Raw genomic sequence first — 21,881 nt, 5'->3', positions numbered from 1 at the left:
GCCCTCCCTGCCCGATCGGGCAGGGCCGCGCCGGCAGCCCCCGCTCCCTGCCCCGAGGGGCCCCGGCTGCGGTAAGGCTGCCAGGGCAAAGCTTCGGGGTGTGGGGGGGAGCGGGAGGTGAGGAGGGGGTACGTGCCCCCCCACCCCCCACCCCCACCCGGGGGGCGTCCTGCAAGGCGGTGTCCCGCACAGGGATGTTCCCCACGGGACCCGCATGGCAGTGACCCACTCAGTGATGTCCCACGCAGCGATGTCCTGCACAGCGATGTCCCTCACATCAGTGACACACAGAGACATGTCTCACACAGTGATGATGTCCCACCCAGTGATGTCTTACATAGTGATGAGGTCCTGTACAGGGACGTCCTGCACAGCAGTGACCCACACAGCAATATCCCACATGGTGATGTCCTGCCCATCCATGACCCTCACAGCGATGTCTTGTGCAGGGATGTTGGGTGACAGGCAGTGGAACAGGCTGCCCAGAGAGGTTGTGGGGTCTCCTTCCCTGGAGACATTCAAAACCTGCCCGGATGCGCTCCTGTGCCCCCTGCTCTGGGTGTGCCTGCTCAAGCAGGGGGGTTGGACAAGATGATCTCCAGAGGTCCCTTCCAACCCCTTCCATTCTGTGATTCTGTCCTGCACTGCCCTGTCCCACATGGCCATGTACCAACCAATGATGTCCCCAACAGCAGTGACCCACACAACCATGTCCTGCACAGCGGTGGCCCTCACAGGACTCCTCTGCACAGCAGTGTCCCACCCACCAGTGCCCTGCACAACAGTGACCCACACAGCTGTGAACTGTACAGCCATGACTCACATAGTGGTGACCTGCACAGCTGTCCCAGAGTGTCCCCATCCACGTCCACACAGCCCAGAAAGTGGGGATGGCCTGGGGCCACTGGATGTGGTTTATTGGTACAGGCACTTTCTCATTTCAGGGAACATCCCACACAGCCAGGAGCGTTTGCTTGTGTTATGTGTTTCATTTTCTTTCTTTTTCTTTTTAAAGCTCTGTTTCCAGAACAAACAAAAGAATCTGTATTGCAGGTGCGCAAGGGAAGCGGGATGGATCCTCCTAAAACATGAAGATTTGGATTCTGGTTTTTAGTTGTCTCCAGTCCTAAGAGGTTTTCAGGATTAATGAGACCTGATCATTTTAGCCAAAAATCAAATCCCCAAAGTAAGTAGTGAGGTGACTGGAAAAATATGTTAGCTTTGCACACTTCAATTTGCAGATAGTTAGCTACTAAGGCAAGAGACATCTGGTCTCCCAAAGCTGCCTACAGATGGGAGATAACAGTCTATTATACTATCTGCTACGTTGTGGGTACTTGGACCCCCTGAGACAGCTCAGGCCAGCCAGAGTTTAATTTCTTCTAGCCATCACGATGTTGCTGTTAAAATGTTGTTTAAATCCTGGAGGATTGGGTCTGCGTTGTTATCCTGTGTGCCACTAATGAACTCACTGGCATGTTGCCAGACTAAAACTTGAACCCATAAATAGCAAACGTCGGGGGAGTTCCTGAGGTGGGTGAGAGGAGAACAAGACTTGCAGCCTGCCTTGGTAAAAGGCAGTGTAAGAGCAGGAATGCCTCTTTTTGCTTTCCTTTCCTTTATTGGATTCCTGTGGTTCACCTGAAAGGCAAAATATTAGCAAATCAATGTAGAAACTACCTTTATAAGTAAATCGTGTGCGGATGACTTATGCTAAAGGGATGAGTCAGTAAAACTTGGATGAGTTTGGAACAGATTAAAGAGTGGCTTTCTCTTAGTGGATAAGTTTACAGAAAACCAAGAAACTGCCTGCAATGCCTAGTAAAAGAAAAAAAGGAAAACAAGTGAAAAAATGTTAAAATTTCTCCTAGATGTAGTAAAGCAGATTCTTTAAAGCTACCAGAAAAAAAGGAATCTTAATTAAAGGAGAGAACAAGCTCACACAGTTTGTTCCAGCAAATACTTTGTTTTCTCCCTTTTAGTTTAGTTCCTCGCTATTAGGAGTTGCACTTGGTAACTTGTGAGTAAGAAGGACACAGAAGGAGCGATGTGTTCTCAGGTACTGAAGCAGGATTGAAACCCTTACAGGCAATTCCAGCAAAACTGGGAGAGATTTCTTTCTAGTTGAACATGAGATAGTCCACAGAAAATAGGTGTTGCTCGTGACCTGCTTTTGGTTACCTTTTTGTCATGCAGATAACTTTATGAGGAAAAGCAGTTTTGGGCAAGGCTGATGTAAAAGGGATGTGTAGGTAAGCTTAGGGAAGGGACAGAGCCCTTGCTCTGTTCTCCTTCTAAGCTATGGAGGAGCATTGCACTGAACAGAGGTCATCAGTCACCTGTTCCACACGTGCCTTCGGTGCCGAAAAACTTCTTAATCCCAGAGGCGAGGAGAAATCTCAGGACTGTATTGGAGTATTCTCAAAAGCAGGTGTTGCTGCTGGCTCTGAGATTTTGAAAACCATGGTCTAGCTCAACTTGCCAGCCATTTTTGTACTTTTCTGCCATTTCTGCCTTGTTTAACTTTGGGAACTCAAAACTCAAATTCCCAAACTGGCACATAACTGCAGTATTATATGGTAAGAGGGGAAAAGAAATCAAGACTATGAAACACGTTTTTCAACTAATTTCTCCAACATGTAAATGGTTCCAGTGAGTCTTTTTCCATTGTTTTCTTGTTTCCAACCAAAGTGTCCCCATTGCCTTACAAGGAGTTCGCCTTGGTTTGTAATACCACAAATCAAAACTGAGCCAAATGAGCTCCAACAGTACATTTGAAAGAGGACTAGTCTCTATTATTTACCATGCTTGCCAACTCAACTATTTACCATGGTTATTTACCCTCTCTCTATATAAAGCATGTAAAGCAGACCCAAACTCTTACTCTCTGTCCATTCCTACGGTGCGCATCTATCCGTAAGATTGGGCAGAAGACTGAAAACACCTGCAACTGGGAAAAGCCCCAGTCTGGGAACAAAATATGTTTGATAGTAAAATACTTCTCTTATTTTTCAAGTTTAACTTACAGCCACAGTGACTTTGAGGACTTCATACAAGGACTATTCAGCTCAACTTCAAAGTCTTTTTCAAACACATTATCTGTCAGCCCGCAGCATTCCACATGCCCACACCTCCTTGTGAGCAAACTCTCTGGAAGGTCCTAACTTGCACAAATAAAGCTCATTTTTCTTTGCTGCTAGGAGGTTAATCCGATGGTAACAAAATGAGAAGACTTCAAAGATCCTGCAGGGCATTTCTTTTTCTTTTAGACCCATGTTTGCACACAGCTCTATTTATTTTACAGAAATACCCTTCCGAAAGCAACCTGCTTACATTTTATATTGAGACAACACGGCAACTGACGTGACTACAAATGCTACAGGCTGTCTCCATCCTGCTATGCAGGATCATGCTTCCTGGGAGAACCACAGTCAGCTACAACTTGAGTTTGTCATAAGAGGCCCTAGTTCCCCTTGTTCTGAAAAAGTAGACTTTCTCCTGATAAGAAATAATCCCTACTAAGGTGAATAACCAAAACATGGTGTTTGCTTGTGTAGCTGACCGCTTAAAGCAATAGCAACATTTTGTATGTAAGAAAAATGAGGAGTAATTTGTCTTTGTTAACGATCAGCCTGTATAAGAACACAGTCGATTATACACAAAAGAAGGTTTCTATAGTTTCATGGCCCGTGCTGTTATACAGAAAGCACAATGCTGTTTCAACGACTAGCTTGAGCTGTTATACATCGAATCGCTCATAAGAGAGCATGCCTGAGTACCTGGCTGTATCTGAGGGAGGTCATTTGCTGTGCAGCCTTCCCCTTCCACCGGCGTTGCCCTGGCAGTCCTGTCGGGTGCAGCCCTGCCATGGGAGACACATTGGCTTGCTGTGTCTCAGTTACAACCATTGATTTTGGTAGCAGTTGGTAATGACGCATGAAATTGCTTGTATTCTAGAGGTTAGTGGGAATATAGCAGAGCTATCTATCAGGACATTTTCAGCTGATTTTTAAAGGCCTTCACCCTCCCTGTAAGTTACTGAAGAAACGTCCAAGTACTTAGACAAACACAGAGCTGCTGTTGAGCTTCTATACAGAAAAAGTCAGGCAAACCTATATGCCTAACCTAAGCAGATCAGGGCTGGAAAACATCACATTGTTCTTTTCCTGTTTTTTCCCCTGAGTTTCTCTTTTTACAGGTTCGGGGAGCTGAGCTGAAATGAAGCATGTGAGCCAGCATGAGGAATGGGACAGTGGCCCAGGGCAGGGTGAGCAGAGGGCAGCAGGACTCTCTCCACCAGCAGCAACTAAAGATGAGACTGGCTCAGCAACTGCACATGGTAGGACATTCCCCTTACTCTATCAGGCTACAGCTACGCCTTCTGCCTGAATAAAGAGCCTATGGCTTATGGATTAATAGTATCGTAGACATAAGTACATTTTCTCATGTTAGCTCTTCCTTCATCTTAATTTTAAATGCTATTATAATCTAGAAGCGTCATCATGTCATTCCAATTTTCATTTGTCTTAGTGATGTTGAGAACAATATTCCCCAGAGATCACTCACAAGGGAGCATGCTGAGTACCTGGCTGTGCTTGAAGAAGAGCATTTGCAGCATAACCAGTGATGCATAAAGTGATGAGTTTTCTAACTCCTGGTCCTGAAAAGTCATCCTGTTATTCAGACAACCTGCCTTGGTTCTTCAGGGCGAATAGGACACTAGTGCTTTCAAAGACTTTGCTCAGATGCAAAGGCAGCTATTCATGATGTATGAGGAACACAATCCACTTGACTCCTGTTTGTTAACTGTCTTCGTGCAGGGTTTACCAGGTACTTTTACTTTTTAAATGCACATGGTCAGCCAGACTAAGAGAAGGTGGCAGTCCAACATAAGCACTTTCCAAAACAGAACTGCCTTTCATAAAATAAGCATCCCAGGATATTATTCCACATACTTCCCACTTTCTCCCGCTTTTGGGTTATTTTGTTTGGTAGTTATTGGCCCCCGCTTTTCTGTAATCATGACGAAATAATTACTTCCCTTCTTGATGGAGGAATCATTATTACCATTTTAAAGATAGGAGAAAAAGATGCTGAGAGATTAGGGCCCCTACCCAGCAAAACTTGCATAACCCAAGGCACATAATAACTCCACTGTAGGACTGTTCACTTGTTCCAAGTTATGCAGTCTTGGAGGATTTACTGAACCAGGGCCTCCTGGTGTGCCCAAGGGCTCCTTGAGATGCAGCTCCCTCACTCTCAGCTGCGCATTGCAGCCACCAGCCTCTCCTTGCACAGCCTCAGAGCACCTACACTATTCTGCCAGAAATAGAGAGAACATTAGCCCTGATTTAGGCCCAGTCAGCTCCTTTTTCATCAGGATATAAAGCTGAAGAGATGAATAGCTTATCCTCAAATTCGTTCTTTAAATTCATGCAAAAAGTGGCTAAGACTGTTTGTTTCTCATTAACTCCAGATTAGATTTGCCCTGCTGTTTTAAACTATAACCAGTATTAGCATAGTCCAGAGCTCAATCTGTTTATTTCTTTCTCAGTTATTATCAAGTCCAGTAGCAAAGATTCAGCATCTTGGAGATAGTGGATGGTTTTGATGATGGTGCATTTTGCAGAGAAGAATGTGTCTCCCCCTCCTGCAGCTGATGACCGTGCTCTGCTAGCAGGAATAAACACACTTTTTTGTCAATGAAGAAAGCAGGAATAACAATGAGATTATGAAATAAGGGCACTGAACTGTTGAGAAAGAGTCATTTTTCCAATCATAATCCCACTTTTTAAAACCTCTGCCAATCTTTCCCCTGGTCTGACGAAAAGGTGGATTTTTTCTGACTTGAATAATTTGAAAGTAAATGATGATTCTGGTGTACACTGGCTGGCAGAGGAAACTGTTTATATAATTCTGGGCTTGCTAATAACCCTCTTCATAGCTAGAAACAGTGCCAGGGAAGCTGCTGGCTATGTAAAAATGCTTTCCCATTTCCTTGCCTTTATTGTTTTCTGTCACAGCTTGGCTTTTTTTTAATTAGTACATGAACTATTTTTAGTGTCTGTAGACAAAAATGTATTGTTCAGGCTAAAATGAGGCCAGGTACCATGAAAATGGATTCAGGGAAAAACATTTGGAGCCAGAGTTTGTCTTTGGCTATGTGCAGTGAAAGTTTGCATGCTTAGTCCAATTAGTTACAGCCATGTCACTTCAAGTAAGTGAGTGTAATTGTGTACAGTGTACTGGGCAGATTTTGGCTCTCAGGCTGCAGAGAAATATTCTGAACGACACACAGCTAGCATCTGCAGCATCTAGAATATTCAGAATTATTTTGTCCATCCAAATTCCATGCATATCTTGCTGTTTAAGAGCGGAACAACAAACAAAGCTTTTCAGTCAGATGATGGACTTAGGCAAATGTGATTTTTTGATAAGGCACTTCTTTGTAGCTCATCTAATCAACCCTAAGAGATCTTAGAGTCCCTACATTGTAGGCAGACCATATGCTACCCTGAGTTCTACCCATGTGTGTACACACACACGGCGTGAACCATGCAGGTAAAGGTGCAGAGAAATTTTGCGAGCCCTAATTCAGTCTGAAGGAAATAGAAAAAGCTTTTCCGTATGCAACAGTCTCAGCTGAGAGGCAAGACATGGAGCCCTGTCATATCAGTTTTCTGCAGAATTGCAAGTCAAGCTCAGAGTCCTGATCTTTTTCTTCATGGTTGCCCAAAGCCCAGTCCCACACTACGCCTCTACTCTAGTCAGCCATTAAATTCCTCCACTGCAATGGGGGCTCCATTACCAGGGGAAAGCTTATCTGCATGGAAGCAGTACCCATAATGGGAAACCATGGAGGAACCCACCAGAATTGAAGAGCTCTCTCAGTGAACCAAATGCCTTTTGTACATTGGGCACTAATGTATTCTTTGATCTTGCCTAAATAAAAAGAAGCATATATGTTTACCAAAAATGACCCCCAAAATCCACCAGAATAAGTCACTACAATGTTCACACTTTCCCTCCAAAAAAAAAAAAAAAAAAAGACAGATATTACTCATGTTGTTAAACACACCTGTGGAAGTTTATCCAATGCCATGGCAACCAGAAAAGCAAGACATGTCCAGTTTAGGATCAGTCTTAGCTGCATATATGAAATGGGTCCTGAAACTATTTGCAGTAAAAGAAACCAAGTATTTCAGAAAGAGAGAAGAAAATATTCTCTCCGGTCATCTGTCATCTGTGCAATGCAGACTTTTAACACTTCACCAGATAATTCCAAAGCAGAGACAGATGACTTACAATTAAATCAGCTCACTTTGAAGTAGCAGGCATTTTTCAACCTTTTTCAGGTTATGGGTCCCTAAAATATTCCATTAGATGCACATACCTCTGTAGAAAACTCACAATATCTAGCAAACAAAAATTTACTTTTCTTAATCTTCTTAGAAGCAGCCCTTAGAAGAGCCACACAGGTCACAAGCTAATAAGCACCAAATCAAAGAATCACTTTTAGGAAGAAACTGGGCATTGGTTTAGAGACTGGAAATAATGGAGAAGTCACCAAATCCTACAGTAACCTGAACAGTCATGTTTTCATATCTGTTCAGCCATGTTTTCAGCCTCCCACCCCTAGAACCTGCCAGCAGTGTAACTAAACCTGCTGTAATCCACTAGTGACCAGCCAGAGTGGGTCAGGGCTGGATGACAAACAGAAGAGGGAGTGAGTGGATGAGTCACGGTGCTTGGCTGGGTTGGAGGGTCTGCTTTAGGCCCACCATAGCCCACTCTGGTCTTTCAACATGATGGGATTTGAGTATATTCTTCTACCTGCAGGTACGAGGGTCAGGACCTGAAAGTCCTCAGGGGATGTGTAGGTACCTCTGCAGGGGAGGGAAACCCAGAAGTATGCAGCTAGTCCAGTTGTTACCACTTTCTTCTTGTGTTCAGATCTGTCTTGGTAGCAATATCCTTTGACTAAGCTACCACAGAAGCACCATACATGCATGTGGTAGAAAATGAGCCTCATCATATAAAGCTGAGAAACCAATTAAGCTTGCAGGCTTATATCAAGTGGAGGATCTAATCTAGGAAGATCGCTCCATTGTCACCATGGCCTTCAAGGTTTCTTCCAGAAGATTCTCTTCAGGTGTCCTCAGGACTGCATGACCCACCAAACATTACTTTCTTGTCCCTCCTACCCCCTTCTCCACTTTGCTGCTTCTGCCTACGGCATGGCCAGGCACTGCCCAGCGGCCCTTTGCGCTTGCTGCACTTGCAGCATGTGATGGGTTTGTGACAAGTGGGCAGAGGCAGCCAGCTGAATTGGGAGAAATTTTCCAGAGGGATCCTGAATGACTTTTCACCTGGTATACCCCTATCTCCAGTTTTGAAGGCTTTCTTTGTGGAGGTGAGTGGCCTCTCCCAGACTTGCAGAGGAGTGCACGTGAAAGGGCTGGGAGAGAGTTGGTGTTTTCTTAGCACTTACCCCACTGGGGAGACTATTATATGCTTCCTTTTTGGGGCTACCAGTAATGGATACTTCCTTATTTATATAAACACTAACTAGAAGTGCAGGCAGGAATGTGATCACAGAATGAAGAGGGCCTCCTGCAGCAATGTAAGTATTCTTGAGTGCTTTGCAGTTCCACTTACAAAACCTGTGTATTGTTTTAAAGATAAATAATATAAACTTTAAAGAAGTAGTTAATCCCCAGTCTCAGCTGTTGTCACTCCACATGACTTACATGGAAGTACGCTATTTTTCATGGAGATCTATCCTTCCGTGTTTCATGTAGTTCATGTACTTGGAGATTCTCAGAATGCTCTGCACTGCATGGAACGGCTCTGAATGGATAAGGGTTTCTTCCTGGTGACCTTCCTAGTGTGCAATACCTGTATTTCCTCTCCCTTTTTAAAAAGGTAATTTCAAATATAAAAGAGATCTGGAAGAGCTTTCTTCCTGGATGGTGCAGCTGCAAGCAGTGAAGGAGTGATAGTGACAGCTGGGGACAAACAGTAAGAAATAATCTTTTCTGTGGAGGTGTTGAGTTTGCCTCCAGGTCAGACTCTGGACACAGGGTGGATATGTCTCTTTTTACTATACTTCAGTATTAACAGCACCAAGCAGTATACAAGCAGCTTGGGCACATCTTTGTCACCTCAAATGGAGATTACCCAGAGTGTACAGAAGGTTCATGAAGTATTGAACAGTGCTAAAGGGCACAACCAGTTTATGCAGCCTGAGCCAAATTCTCTCCAACACAAATTTACTACTGTGACGCTTTTAAAACTTTTGTTCTTAGTATCACACAACTGCAGACTGTAATTTGGATTGGAATGAGTGGCACTTCATTTCCTTCAAAGGTTCTTCAAATGGGATCTAAGATGGTAGTAACTCCTAGTCTCTCCCAGTACATCTGCTTCCCATTCCCACCCAGGTTTCCATGAGGCTTTGGGTAGGCCAGATAATCTCCCTAAATAACTACAGGGTATTTAGGGGCCATTATAATGAGCTAAACCTTTAGATCACCCTTAGGAATTAATTAACAATTTACTACCACTGCATGGTTGGAAGAAGAAAGAGGCGATAAATACAGTTAGGCTTTACATTCTGTGGGGGTGGATGGATTGCAAAGGCAGATACAGCCCTGAGCTAAACAGGAGCCAGCTCAGCTTTGCCTGTAGCAGATGAAGCAGAACAGATATCTCATCAGCCAGTGCCAACAAGTATGAGTGCTTTTCCCACCCAGGAAACCCACTTATCCATGGGCCTCAATTTATCTCAATATCTCTGTGTTTAAATGTATTATATGTGTAACTGCATAATAGTCAAGAAAAAATTAATTTTAGGGCTACATTGTGTCTTGGTTTGTTTATAACTTTCTCTTAAATGCTTTGTTTTGCTATCTAGCTTAAAGATGTACTTCAGAGTACTTAAAGAGTACTTCAGCTGTATTCCTCTCTCTCTCTGGATTCCCATATTGGCTCGCTTACAAAGCAGAGGTCTCCAAGGCAGAGCACACCCACAGTTAGGCCTCTCTGTCTGAAACATGTGTATCAGTTCCTAGTGCAATTATCTGCACATTAATTGTAGACCAGCACAGCATGTCGACAAGTTTGATGTTGAAATTCTTTACATTGGTTTTATGTTCAGCTAGAGATATATCTATGGAGAGTAAAACTAGATATACCACACTTAGTGCATGGAGAAGCTTATATTTCAGAAAGGAGAGCAATTACTTTTCTCATGAGATCACATTCTGGCTTTTTACACAACTTGTGAAACACACAGAACTATCCTCCTTCTGCACAGAATGTATATCAATGCAAAATGGGCTTCCAGCAATCTGACAGTGGATTTAAAATAAATTGAAAAATTAAAATTTGTAGGGTTTTATACACTTCAACTACAATAGCTCCAACAAGGATATACTGTAAAGATTCTTTGGTGTGACTTTCAAAGTTTCTGAACACCCGCACTGACCAGGCCACCCATTCATAATTATGCTTTCTGGCAGAGAAATCTGGAGAGACCTTTTTTTCATCCAAAGCAGTCAAAAATACTGCAATCGCTCATATGAAGGAAAAGAAAAAAAAAAAGTGCCCTACACCCATTTTGAATGCCTTCAGATTTACAGCATTAGGAAAAGGTTTGACAGCACCAAGTGTTTAATCTGCAAAGGGATTATAGTTATCTTCACAGCATGCACACATCATTAATGTTAATGGGAACTGCACCTCCAAGACTCGCCCTAAAATGCTGTCTGTAAATAGCATCCCAGTAGGATAATTAAAAGTCTGGTAGAAATACAGCAAGTTCCAGCAAACATTTTCTCCCAGGGTAAGTGATCAAAGAATCTGGAATTGAAACAATAATCAGCAGTTTGCCTGAGATGGGTAGTGCATCAGCTTCACAAACAAGCTCATACACAAAGGCTTTTTCCAGCTTAGGTATAATCTTAGTTGGTATATTTTGTTCTATGTTTCTTAGCCTACTTGTTTTTTCCTTCCTTTCTGCAATCCTACTTGACCTGAAGTTCAATGCTGGACTATGTTTCTGCAATCATTATTGTATCAGGATTGCTCATTCCCATTTCTATTTCTCCCACGCTCCAAACTACTGGGAGAAATTATCAAAACTGTTAGCAGAATTACACCTTTTTTTTCTCTCTTATTTATTTCTGCTTAGGATTAACAGAAATCCATGTTCCGTCACAGGCATGCAATTACTGGAAAAAGAATGTGCCTTCTGCCAAAATTAACTCTATCCTCTAGAACTATGGGGGCACTAACAGATAAGTCCAGCAAAACTGGTGTGTCTCATTTTCTTATTTTGCGAAGACTGACGATGAAGGTGAAGCTGGGAACGAAATCAAAATAATCATCTAATACCCTGTGAGGACCAAACTGCACTGTCAGAAGGAAATAGCCTACAGTCTCTAGATTTGTAATGTCCCATAAGTTATCTCATTTTGAGACGACAATGTTTGCCCAAGGGGCAAAGTAAGCCGTGGGAATAGTTTGCCTAATCCACAGAGGTTTTAAAGTTTCTAGGTAATATTATAGACCTTGACACATTCTCGTCTGATCTAAGATGTTCACACAGAGGCTCAGAGCTTACCCAGTAACCTTTGAATCTCCACCGCTGACAGCAAGAGACTTCAGACTTGGCCTCCACCATTTTCCTGTCTTGGCCTTGGAGAAAAAAAATTTCCCAGCATATTCTTGGGTGTGCTTGAGATGAGCACCTTAACACAGGATGTAAAATACTTCAAATAAAATGGACTTGATTATATAGGGGAGAAAGCCTGGTTTGGAAGTGATGCCACAGGCGGCAGAGGCTGATTGTGCTGCAAAATACAAGGCTTTAAGCAGATATTTCTACAGTTTTTCTAAAGGAAAAAACAGTGTCTTAAAATGGAGATTTTTCAGCCTGGCGTGCCTAAAAAAGCCTCAAGCCTCTTTTTTGCAAACATTTAAGGGAAAAAAGAAGAATGTTTCTTCACTGTGTTACTTCATTTCTTGACCTTACAAATCAACTCCCATCCCCTCTGGAAGTGTCTTGGTAAGATGGTGAACACTGTGCTTTAATGGGTTTTCATTTGTCTACAGAGCAGGTGTGCTGGTTTTGCCTGGGGTAGAGTTAATTTTCTTTGTAGTAGCTAGTATGGCGCTGACTTTTGGATTTGTGCTGGAAACAGTGTTGATAACAGGGATGTTTTCGTTATTGCTGAGCAGTGCTTACACAGAGCCAAGGCCTTTTCTGCTTCTCACCCCACCCCACCAGTGAGGAGGCTGGGGGTGCACAAGAAGCTGGGAGGGGACACAGCTTGGACAGCTGACCCCAACTGACCAAAGGGATGTCCCACACCATATTGACATCATGCTCAGCATATAAAGCTGGGGGAAGAAGAAGGAAGGGGGGGACATTTGGAACGATGGTGTTTTTTCTTCCCCAGTAACCATTACACATGACAGAGCCCTGCTTTCCTGCAGACGGCTGAACACCTGCCTGCCCATGGGAAGTAGTGAATGAATTCCTTGGTTTGCTTTGCTTGCGTGCGTGGCTTTTACTTTCGCTATTAAACTGTCTTTATCTCAACCCGCAAGTTTTCTCACTTTTACTCTTCTGATTCTCTCCCCCATCCCACTGGGGGGAAGTGAGCAAGCGGCTGTGCTGGGCTTGGTTGCCAGTTGGGGTTAAACCACAACAGGACTTACTATACACAAAAAGGAGATTAATCACTTGCGTGACTCCACTGAAATCAATAGGACCTTTCAGTTAGGAACTGGATCCAAAAACATAGACAAAAATGGGGCTTTACTTTAATTTCAGAAAATTTAAAAGTGTAAGATCAGTACTGCCCTGCACAGCTCAGTTAAAGCAGCAGGACTAAAACTAAACTGAAAAAGCAGGGGACCCCCAGAATGAGCAGCATACGGATTTGTGATGCTCGCAGAGAAAATGTAGCACAAGGCAGTCTAGACTTCTAGCTGTGGACTAAGGCAACAATGTAGTTCAGATAGCATGTTTGTTAATAGGACTGAAATATTATTAGTGGAAAAAAACCAAGCAGCCAGCAGAGAGCCTCAGGCCTGTAGTGCTGCTGCTGCAACACAGTGTCAGGAACAAATAGCTGCAACAACTGGTGCTGGGTTGGAGAGCTTGCAGTCTGACCATAAGCAAGCATTACGGCTTCCCAGAGCAATGGAGCAAAGCCACATCAGGCTTTGGGTGGCTCTGCAGGGTCACTATTTCCCAGTAATTTCCCCCAGGCTAGGGAAGATACTGCAAATTACCTTTTTCCATCAGTCAACCCAAGTTTACAAGGGATTTTAAAAAGGTTGCAACTGGCTATACAAACTCTTTACACATCTCTCATTACAGTGTGGGCTGCAGAAGTTCTTGAATACCATCTTGACCTCAAGATGAAGTCGCCTCAAATAGAAGATCTTCACCTTCAAAAAAGCAGAAGCAAAAGTACCAGCTCTGCATCACTCGGTTACTCATGGATCCAGGCATCACCTTCCAGCCCCGCACAGCATTAGTGCTCCTGCTGCTACCACCCAGCATGTGACCTAAAAGACTTCACGGCTCTGAAAGCCATCTTCTCCATGCCTCTCATGCCACCTGCCCCTCCAGCATCTGCCTAGCAGGCTTGCTGCCCCTCTTCTTCAGCTCTAATGCTTGGTGTAATCCACTCTTTTCCTGAACTGACTCTATGGGAAAGAATGGACACATTCTTGACAGTAAGGGTGGTTAAGCACTGGAACCGGTTGCCCGAAGAGGCTGTGGTATCACCACCATCTTTGTAGACAACAAAAATTAGATTGGGCAAGACTTCAGGCAACCTGAAATAACTTTAAAGTTGGCCCTGCTTTGGACTAGATGACTTCTGGAGGTCTTGTTAGACTAGTATTACTTTGGGATGCTTCCATGGAAGACAAAGGAGCTAGTGAGTGCTGGGAGTTCTTCAAGAACTCTCTATTGGGAGCACAAAGCCAGTTTATCCCCTACGAAGGAAAGGGAAGTAAGCGGAGCAAGAGGCCCCCTTGGCTCAACCAGGAACTCCTGGGTCTACTCAAATCCAAAAGGGAAGCGTACCGGAGATGGAGAAGTGGAGGGTTATCCGTTGAGAGCTACAAGGGCATTGCCAGAGCATGCAGCGATGCAGTTAGAAAAGCAAAAGCCCAGCTTGAATTAAAACTGGCCATAGATGTCAAAAATAACAAGAAAGTTTTCTTCAGGTATGTCAACCACAAGCAGAAAAAGAAGGAAAACATAGGCCCACTGTTAAACAGAATAGGAGAGTCAATCACCAATGATGCTGAAGAAGCAGAGGTCCTCAATGCATTCTTCACCTCTGTCTTTACCAACACTGTCGGGTCCCAGGCTTTGGGAATGAAATTCCCAGTTGATCCAAACACCAACCCACCATCAGTGAAGGACGTTAGTACATGAATTATTACAGGAGCTCGAACCCTACAAATCGATGGGCCCTGCTGCCATCCACCCGAGGGTGTTGAGAGAGCTGGCTGACGTCGTTGTGAGGCCACTCTCCGTAATCTTTGAGAAGTCGTGGAGAACGGGGGGATGTCCTGGAGGACTGGAGGAAGGCAAATGTTACCCTTATCTACAAGAAAGGCTCAAGGGAGGATCCGGGTAACTATAGGCCCATGACCCTTACTTCAGTCCCTGAGAAAGTTATGGAACAAATCCTCCTGGGGCCATCACAAGTCAAATGAAGTACATGATTGGGAAAAGCCAACATGGCTTCACTAAAGGCAGATCATGCTTGACAAACCTGGTGACCTTCTATGACAATGTGACTTGCCTGGTTGACAGGGGGCGGGCAGTGGACATTGTCTACCTGTACTTCTCCAAGGCCTTTGATATGGTCCCCCACAGCCTCCTCCTGGAGAAATTAATGTGTTATGGCCTAGACAAGTGGTCTGTGCAGTGGGTGGGGAATTGGCTGAGAGGCCGCACCCAAAGGTTGGTGATAAATAGCTCCTTTTCCAAGTGGCAACCTGTCACTAGTGGAGTCCCCCAGGGATTGATATTGGGCCCACTGTTATTCAACATCTTTATAAGTGATCTGGATAACGGCATCAAGTGTAGCCTGATGAAGTTTGCTGATGACACCAAGTTGAGTGGGGAAGTAGACACTCCAGAAGGGAGAGCTGCTCTGCAGGGAGATCTGGATAGGCTGGAGGAGTGGGCCAGCAAGAATCTTATGAAGTTCAACAAGGAGAAGTGTAAGGTCATGCACCTGGGAAAACATAATCCAGGAGAGCAGCACAGACTGGGATACACCTGGCTGGAGAGCAGCTCTGTGGAAAGGGACCTGGGGGTCCTGGTGGACAGAAAGCTCAACATGAGCAAACAGTGTGCTGCTGTGGCCAAGAAGGCCAACAGGACGCTGGGTTGCATCAAAAAGGTCATCACCAGCAGAGAGAAAGAAGTCATTATCCCGCTGCAGAGAGAAAGAAGTCATTATCCCGCTCTACTCAGCGCTTGTCAGGCCACACCTGGAGTACGGTGCACAGTTCTGGTCCCCGCTATACAAAAAAGATGTGGACAGGCTGGAAGGGGTCCAGAGAAGGGCCACCAAGATGACCAAAGGACTGGGAAGCCTGCCGTATGAGGATAGGCTGAGAGAACTGGGTTTGTTCAGCCTTGAGAAAAGGAGGCTCAGAGGGGATCTCATCACCATGTACCAGTACTTCAGGGGTAGCTACAAAGAAGATGGAGACTCCCTTTTTACATGGAGTCACATGGAGAGGACAAGGGGGAATGGACACAAGTTGCTCTTGGGGAGATTCCGATTGGATACCAGAGGGAAATTTTTCACACTGAGAACAGTCAACCATTGGAATATTCTCCCCAGGGAAGTGGTTGACTCAGCCACATTGGACACTCTCAAGATTAGGCTGGACATCATGCTGGGCCATCTTGTTTAGACTGTGCTCTTCCTAGAAAGGTTGGACTAGATGATCCCTGAGGTCCCTTCCAAGCTGTGATTCTGTGATTCTGTGATGATTTTAAATACAGCTCTCCTCTTATTCAAACCAATGCAATATGTCTGTGGTGATAGGAATTGAGGACTATCACTTTCACAGCTTGTGAAATGTCTAGTGACCTTGACTATATCCTCTGTTTCAGAGCCACCAGAACTCAGGGAAAGCAATGGTGTTTATCTGTTCCTTGGCTTTGCACACTACACACTGAGTATTTACAGAGAGTAAACAGAGATATTTGGACCTCACCCACATTGTTCCTTTGGACTCTGTACTGTATGAAGAGAAACAGGCAGAACAGAGAGACAGGATCCTGCTATACAGTGAAAAAGGACAGAAACTGCAGATGCCTAGTGAATATGGAAAGGAAATATGGTCTAATTATTAGCTTAGGAAAGGGTTTGTCTTAGAAAGGACTTTAATTGCTCAGTTAGTTATGGAGTATATAATTGTTATCTGATGAGAAAAAATTAGCTGTTTTCCCAACAACAGTCTAATAATTCTGAACTGCTGTGTATTCAGTTGCTCTCATCAAACAGCCAGTTGTGTGTCTGGACTTGACATGCCACATACACTCAGTAAACAGTTAATTTTGGCTTCACTGCCCCCATTTGGTTTCTTTACAGTAGAAATGTAAAAGACACAGCACCACTCACTAAGTGTTTGCCCACACTAATAGATCAATGCTCTATCTGTTCCACAAAAGAATTTCATGTTATATTGCAGAATATCTTAATTTTCTTCTTCGTTAATTTTTCAAGCACTGATTTTTTGCTTATCATCAAGGAGGGTAGTGGGCTAGTAGTTTGTTTTGTGACATAGAAACTCTTAAAGCAATGGCTTAAGGTTTTCAGTGAAGTGTATACAATGCTCTGCTACAGTAAGTAACAAAACCTTGTGTTGGTAGCTATGTCAGCCTGTTAATTTGATTCCTAATGGAAATATCTTTAATATAAAAAATTTCATTTGATTTAGGAAGGTGGAAATAAAGCAAAGACTAAATGAACACCTTAGATATCTGCAGATATAAATTGAAAGTTCTGCAATCTGGTAGCAACAAGAAGCTAATGCTGAGCTAGATACTGTCATGACTTGCAAACTGTTTTTTACTATGATCACACTCATCTTTACTACAGTAGTACAAAGGAGTCTTAAGGAAGGAAAATGAATCCAGCCCTGGGGCTTTCTGCTTAGCACCTGGTGGAGTGATTTACACCTGCAGGAAGCAGATAGAAAGCACTGCCAGTGGAGAACTGTCAGTTCATCTGCTCTGTTTATTAAGCCCAGTTTGCACAGATTGGAAAGGTTTCCAGAAGTGCAAGGTGGTGGAAAGGCAGCAGTTAGAAACAGACAGATTTTGTTATCCCAGACAAACTTGTAAAGTCAAGGTCCAGTTTAATGATTAGCTTAAGCTTTTTTAAGACCACGCTTCTGTGGAAAGGGTAGTCCTACTTTCCCACTGTCACCGCATGCATATTTCTGCTACCAACATGTCTGATATTCAGGACAGATAGAGAGTCAGGTCAGCTTACAGATTCAGCTAAATGCTAACCTATTTTCTTTTTGGTTTCTGGGTTGTTTGGGTTTTTTGTTTGGTTTTTGTTTGTTTGTTTGGTTTTTGGTGAGCTGATTTTCAAGCATCTGTGCAAGCAGATCCAACAGCCCTGAGACTGCATAACTGCCAGTGCTAACAAGAAAGACATGGTGAGTACACGCAACTGGAGCACAAATGATTGCACAGGCATCTTTGATGGCAACATGACCTTGCACTGGATTAAGATACCACCTGTAGAAAGCATACTGTGAAGTTGAATATGACTTGGCACTAGCATTACCATCGTGTATTAACCATGGTGCCGTATTTACCTTAAACCTACAGTATTTTAACTTATCTTATTAGGTTTGTACCCCTTACCCAATAAACTAAATTTAATTTAGCTTGTTAACTTCAACTTCTATTAAACATTTAATTTAGTCTGGTAAGTTCAGCTTCTCTTAAACAGAAACAGAAACATAGTATTCAGTGTCACTTCTGAATATCTCACAGCAAAGCTAGTAGCAGAAGTTAATCTTGGTAAGGAGGCAGTAAGAAAAATATTTGACTATGTTAGCCTGCTTCTAAAGAGCTATAGGCTTATAAAGTCCAAGAATATCCAAATTTCAATTTGGTAGCAGAGTACCCTCTCTTCCCTCGAACAACGCCTTAGGCGAGCACGATATTTTAACACTAGAGTCAGTGAGAGGCGATTTTGCAATTTGACTTCACTGGAACTCTGAGCAGACCTTTTACAAGATGCTTGTCTTTCATTTCAGGGAGAAAGCTGACTGGGCAAGAATGTTTCCTGCTAGTTTATCACTTTTTGCACCAGAAGTATGGTTTTGGCATTTTTCCTTTCATCTTCAATGGAAGTGAAGAACAAGCTTGATTGAGGTGTTGCCAGCTCTCACAATTTCATCACAAGTCTCACTACTTATGTTTTTCCTTAAAGCCTCAAGATTCTGGCTGACAGAAAGCTAAAAGTTTTCTATTTCAAAAGAATCTCCCCTAGCATTAAAAGCAAAGGTTCTGACTTTTTTACTTGCAGACGAAGTATGAAGAATGTGAGGCAATTATAATTTCAGAGCTTAAACCTCCCAAGTCAGATGTGAACAACCCACCTTTCTTTTTCTTCTTCATGACTTTTACACCCTTTCAAGACTATGGGGATTATATTCTTGTCTTCTTTAGCCTTGCGGTTGGCAGCACTGCAAATGTAGCGGGAAAAAACATAAGCATTTTTTATCAGTTTTCAGGGTGACCCATCAAATTGAAAAAAGTAGGACTGGGATTTGCAGAGCTGCCTCCAAGATTTGGACAGCTAATAAAAATGAAAGGAAATGGTGCAGATGAATGAAATTGCTTTTGTGTCAAGGAAAGTGTGATGTTTAAGTAATACCTAAGTTGTTGATACTTTTAGTTTATTTCAGCTTAATATTATTTTAACTCTATGTCATTGAGGTTAGCAACCTGTACATACTACAAAGGAGTTTTTTGAAACTACCAGCTTTCCAAAAGTTAAATCTTGCTGTTTGCTCTGTCAAAGATACTTCATCTGATAGTAAAATTTCTGTATTCGGTGAATCATCTAGGAATATAAAATGTGACTGTGTAGATAAATAAGAGAAAATCCTACTATTGAAATGTTAATATTGGGGAAAAAATTCCTCAGAAATTATTTTATCACATTATGATGTTAGCAGAGACAATGTAGAGTACACATTCTCTTTAGCATTCATGGTTTAAAATCTGGATTGTACACAAAACAGGTCTGAGCCCAAGCCAGAAGTGAAAAGCTGGTGTTTTGAATGTTCTGCACTGTTATTTCCCCCATCAATTTGATCTGTTTATAGATAGACACATGGCCTGGCAAAGAATAAAAGTTTGTTTATTTCCTGTCTTCAGGTATTCCTCATAAGTTATGCAGCACAAAAATCCAAGGAGGAATTTAGTTATCCAGTAAATGGTGAAACTCTGTTGTTGGAGTATTTTCGATGGCTGTCATGAGGCACACTTCTTCTCTGCCGTTTCATTTATATTAAATGAACATAAAGAAAAGATAATGACACAGTTATGCAACCAAGCTAAAACTTGTTACTCAAATGCAAATATTTATTTTTATATTTCTAAAAAGTAAAAATTGCTACAAAAAAGTAGAATACATTCCTGGATCAGTATTATCTCTTTAATTTAGGGTCTGTAACTCAGTCATAAATACGAAACCTGACACACATACCATCACCCCAAAAGCAAACTGGTTTATGAAACTGAACACATTCATTTAAATTAAAACCTGACAAATGTGATTGTTTTGTGATTTTACATTTTTAGCCTTTAAAAATCAAGAATTGAAAATGTGGGTCAATCGGGTTTGATTTAACTGCTTTGTCGTGCCATGGTTTGACTCTATAAAAAAGTGATTTTTCAGGTGAATCAAATGGCCTAGTTCTCTCAAACAGAAAATGGCATAAGCTGGTCCTAAGGGAGGCAGTTCTGCCCTCTCCATGGCCCCATCACCTGCTTTCGCTTTCTGCATTGTCCCCACCTCTATGCCACCTCAAAATGTCTTGAAATTACATACCAAGGCCTGATCCCACTGCCCAAGCCCATCGATAACCACCCAGAATGTGCATTGGTGATCCACCATGTTGAAAGGATTGTTTCCACTTGAAAGTCAGGGGTTATGGCTTTGGTCCAGAACCTCCAAGGAATTTGTTCATTTGTAAATAAAACACAGTGGGACTTCCAGTCAAGCGTAAATGAAGTCTGGAACAGTAGGGGTGGAGGGGAGCAATGGTAGGAAAGCTGGCTTCAGCCAGCCTTCGTGTTCATCCCACTCCTGGCCCCCAAGCTTAAGTCCTGGAGAGACTCTCAAGCAGTGAGAGTGCAGAGACACTGCCACCCTGACCCCCAGCCAGCCCAGCCCAAGACGGCAACAAGCCTCCTCCTCTTCCTCTCCCTCCTCCAGCTGGTTTTACCCTCTGTAGAGGTCAACCAGCACAGAGAGAGCAGCAGCGCATTCCCCTGGGGCTCTCCTGCTGGCTGTCTAGCCCAGCTGTGTTTCTCTGCTTCCCTTGATGAGGGGTAATGGTCCTCGGCCCTACCCTTTTCTTTCCTCCATCCTCTTCCTTTGGCCACGCATGCCGCACAGTGGAGAGGTACAGGACAGTGGTGGGGCATTCTGTGTGAGAGAGAGAGTTCTTGGGAAGAGAAGACATGGAGAAAGAAACCTTGTTCTTGTAGTTTCTCAAGAAATATTTTCCCATTTGCAGCGCCTGAAACCTCTTCTTGTCCCTATCCCCACCTAAAGCTTCACTAGATCCACCAGCCCCAGAAACATCATGGACCTGCTTCTATGTCCCAACTCCAGCTTCCCTTCATCTCACTAAACCTCCTCTGCTTTCGCTTCCAAGCCAGGCTGTGCTTAACCCAAGGCAAGCATTAGGTCTGCAAAGCAAAGGGCAGTGTACTGGTGGGCCAAGATCAGGGGAAACCTCTCCCTGCTGATAAGGGGGCCTTTTTTGGCCTTGTGTGTAGACACAGCATTTCAGAACATGTTCCCCTCCCTTTGGCTTTCTATAGCTTTCCCAAAGGGAATAAACTGAATTGGATTCCCTCCTACAGTAAGATCAATCAAACCTACATTTTTAAGCACCCTGGAGGCTGTGAAGCTGGAGTATGCATAGAACAAAATTTTGCTTGCTTTCCTTAGAGGACAATATCTCCTGTTTCTCCAGGCTGGGCTTATCTCAGATGAACAGTATTTGTGCCCTGTCCTGCTGGGTGTGCAATACCATCCTGTCTAAGACAGCCTGTACTTAATTTTTATTGAAGATCAAAATGGGATTCATGTAAATAAACTATATCTCATTTAGCCTTCTTGGAACAAGTTCTCATGAAAGGAGTAGAGGTTTTCATAATATTTACTTGGAATATTTATTTAAACTTTGGAGGCCTTCGGCACATACAGTTTTACAGTTAACATTTCCCAGACATTATCTGCAGATCACCTACACTAATTTTATCAGTTCACACCATATGTGGTATGATATTGGGGCTTTTACAGGCTGTTGCCCATTTTTATGTATTTTCCTCACTGGTAAATTAAAGCCATTTTAATTGTATGGTTGCCTCCACTGTAAGGTTTGGTTTTTATTAATTGTTTTGTCCGTACAAGGAAATGTTGAAGGCTGAGACCAAAAATAGAGGGAAGGAAAAAGGGTTGCCAAAGTTGTGACCCACTTTTTCCTTCGCTTCATTTATATTGCAGTCTTCTGAAATACATGAGAAGAGCTATGCAACTCTTTTGATTAAGCTC

General features: G+C 43.1%; 1 long non-coding RNA gene across 1 annotated transcript; it reads left to right on the top strand.

The window, feature by feature from the left end:
* Positions 1-17,342: 17,342 nt before the first annotated feature.
* Positions 17,343-19,463, top strand: LOC135311895 (uncharacterized). The gene is made up of 2 exons (XR_010371440.1): positions 17,343-17,730; positions 18,340-19,463. It is a non-coding gene; the product is annotated as an uncharacterized LOC135311895 (long non-coding RNA).
* The last annotated feature ends 2,418 nt before the right edge of the window (positions 19,464-21,881 follow it).

Source organism: Phalacrocorax carbo, chromosome 2 (assembly GCF_963921805.1).
Source record: "Phalacrocorax carbo chromosome 2, bPhaCar2.1, whole genome shotgun sequence".
Lineage (NCBI taxonomy): Eukaryota > Metazoa > Chordata > Aves > Suliformes > Phalacrocoracidae > Phalacrocorax > Phalacrocorax carbo.
Note: the sequence above shows the minus strand (reverse complement) of the source record. Positions and strands in the feature narration are given on the sequence as shown.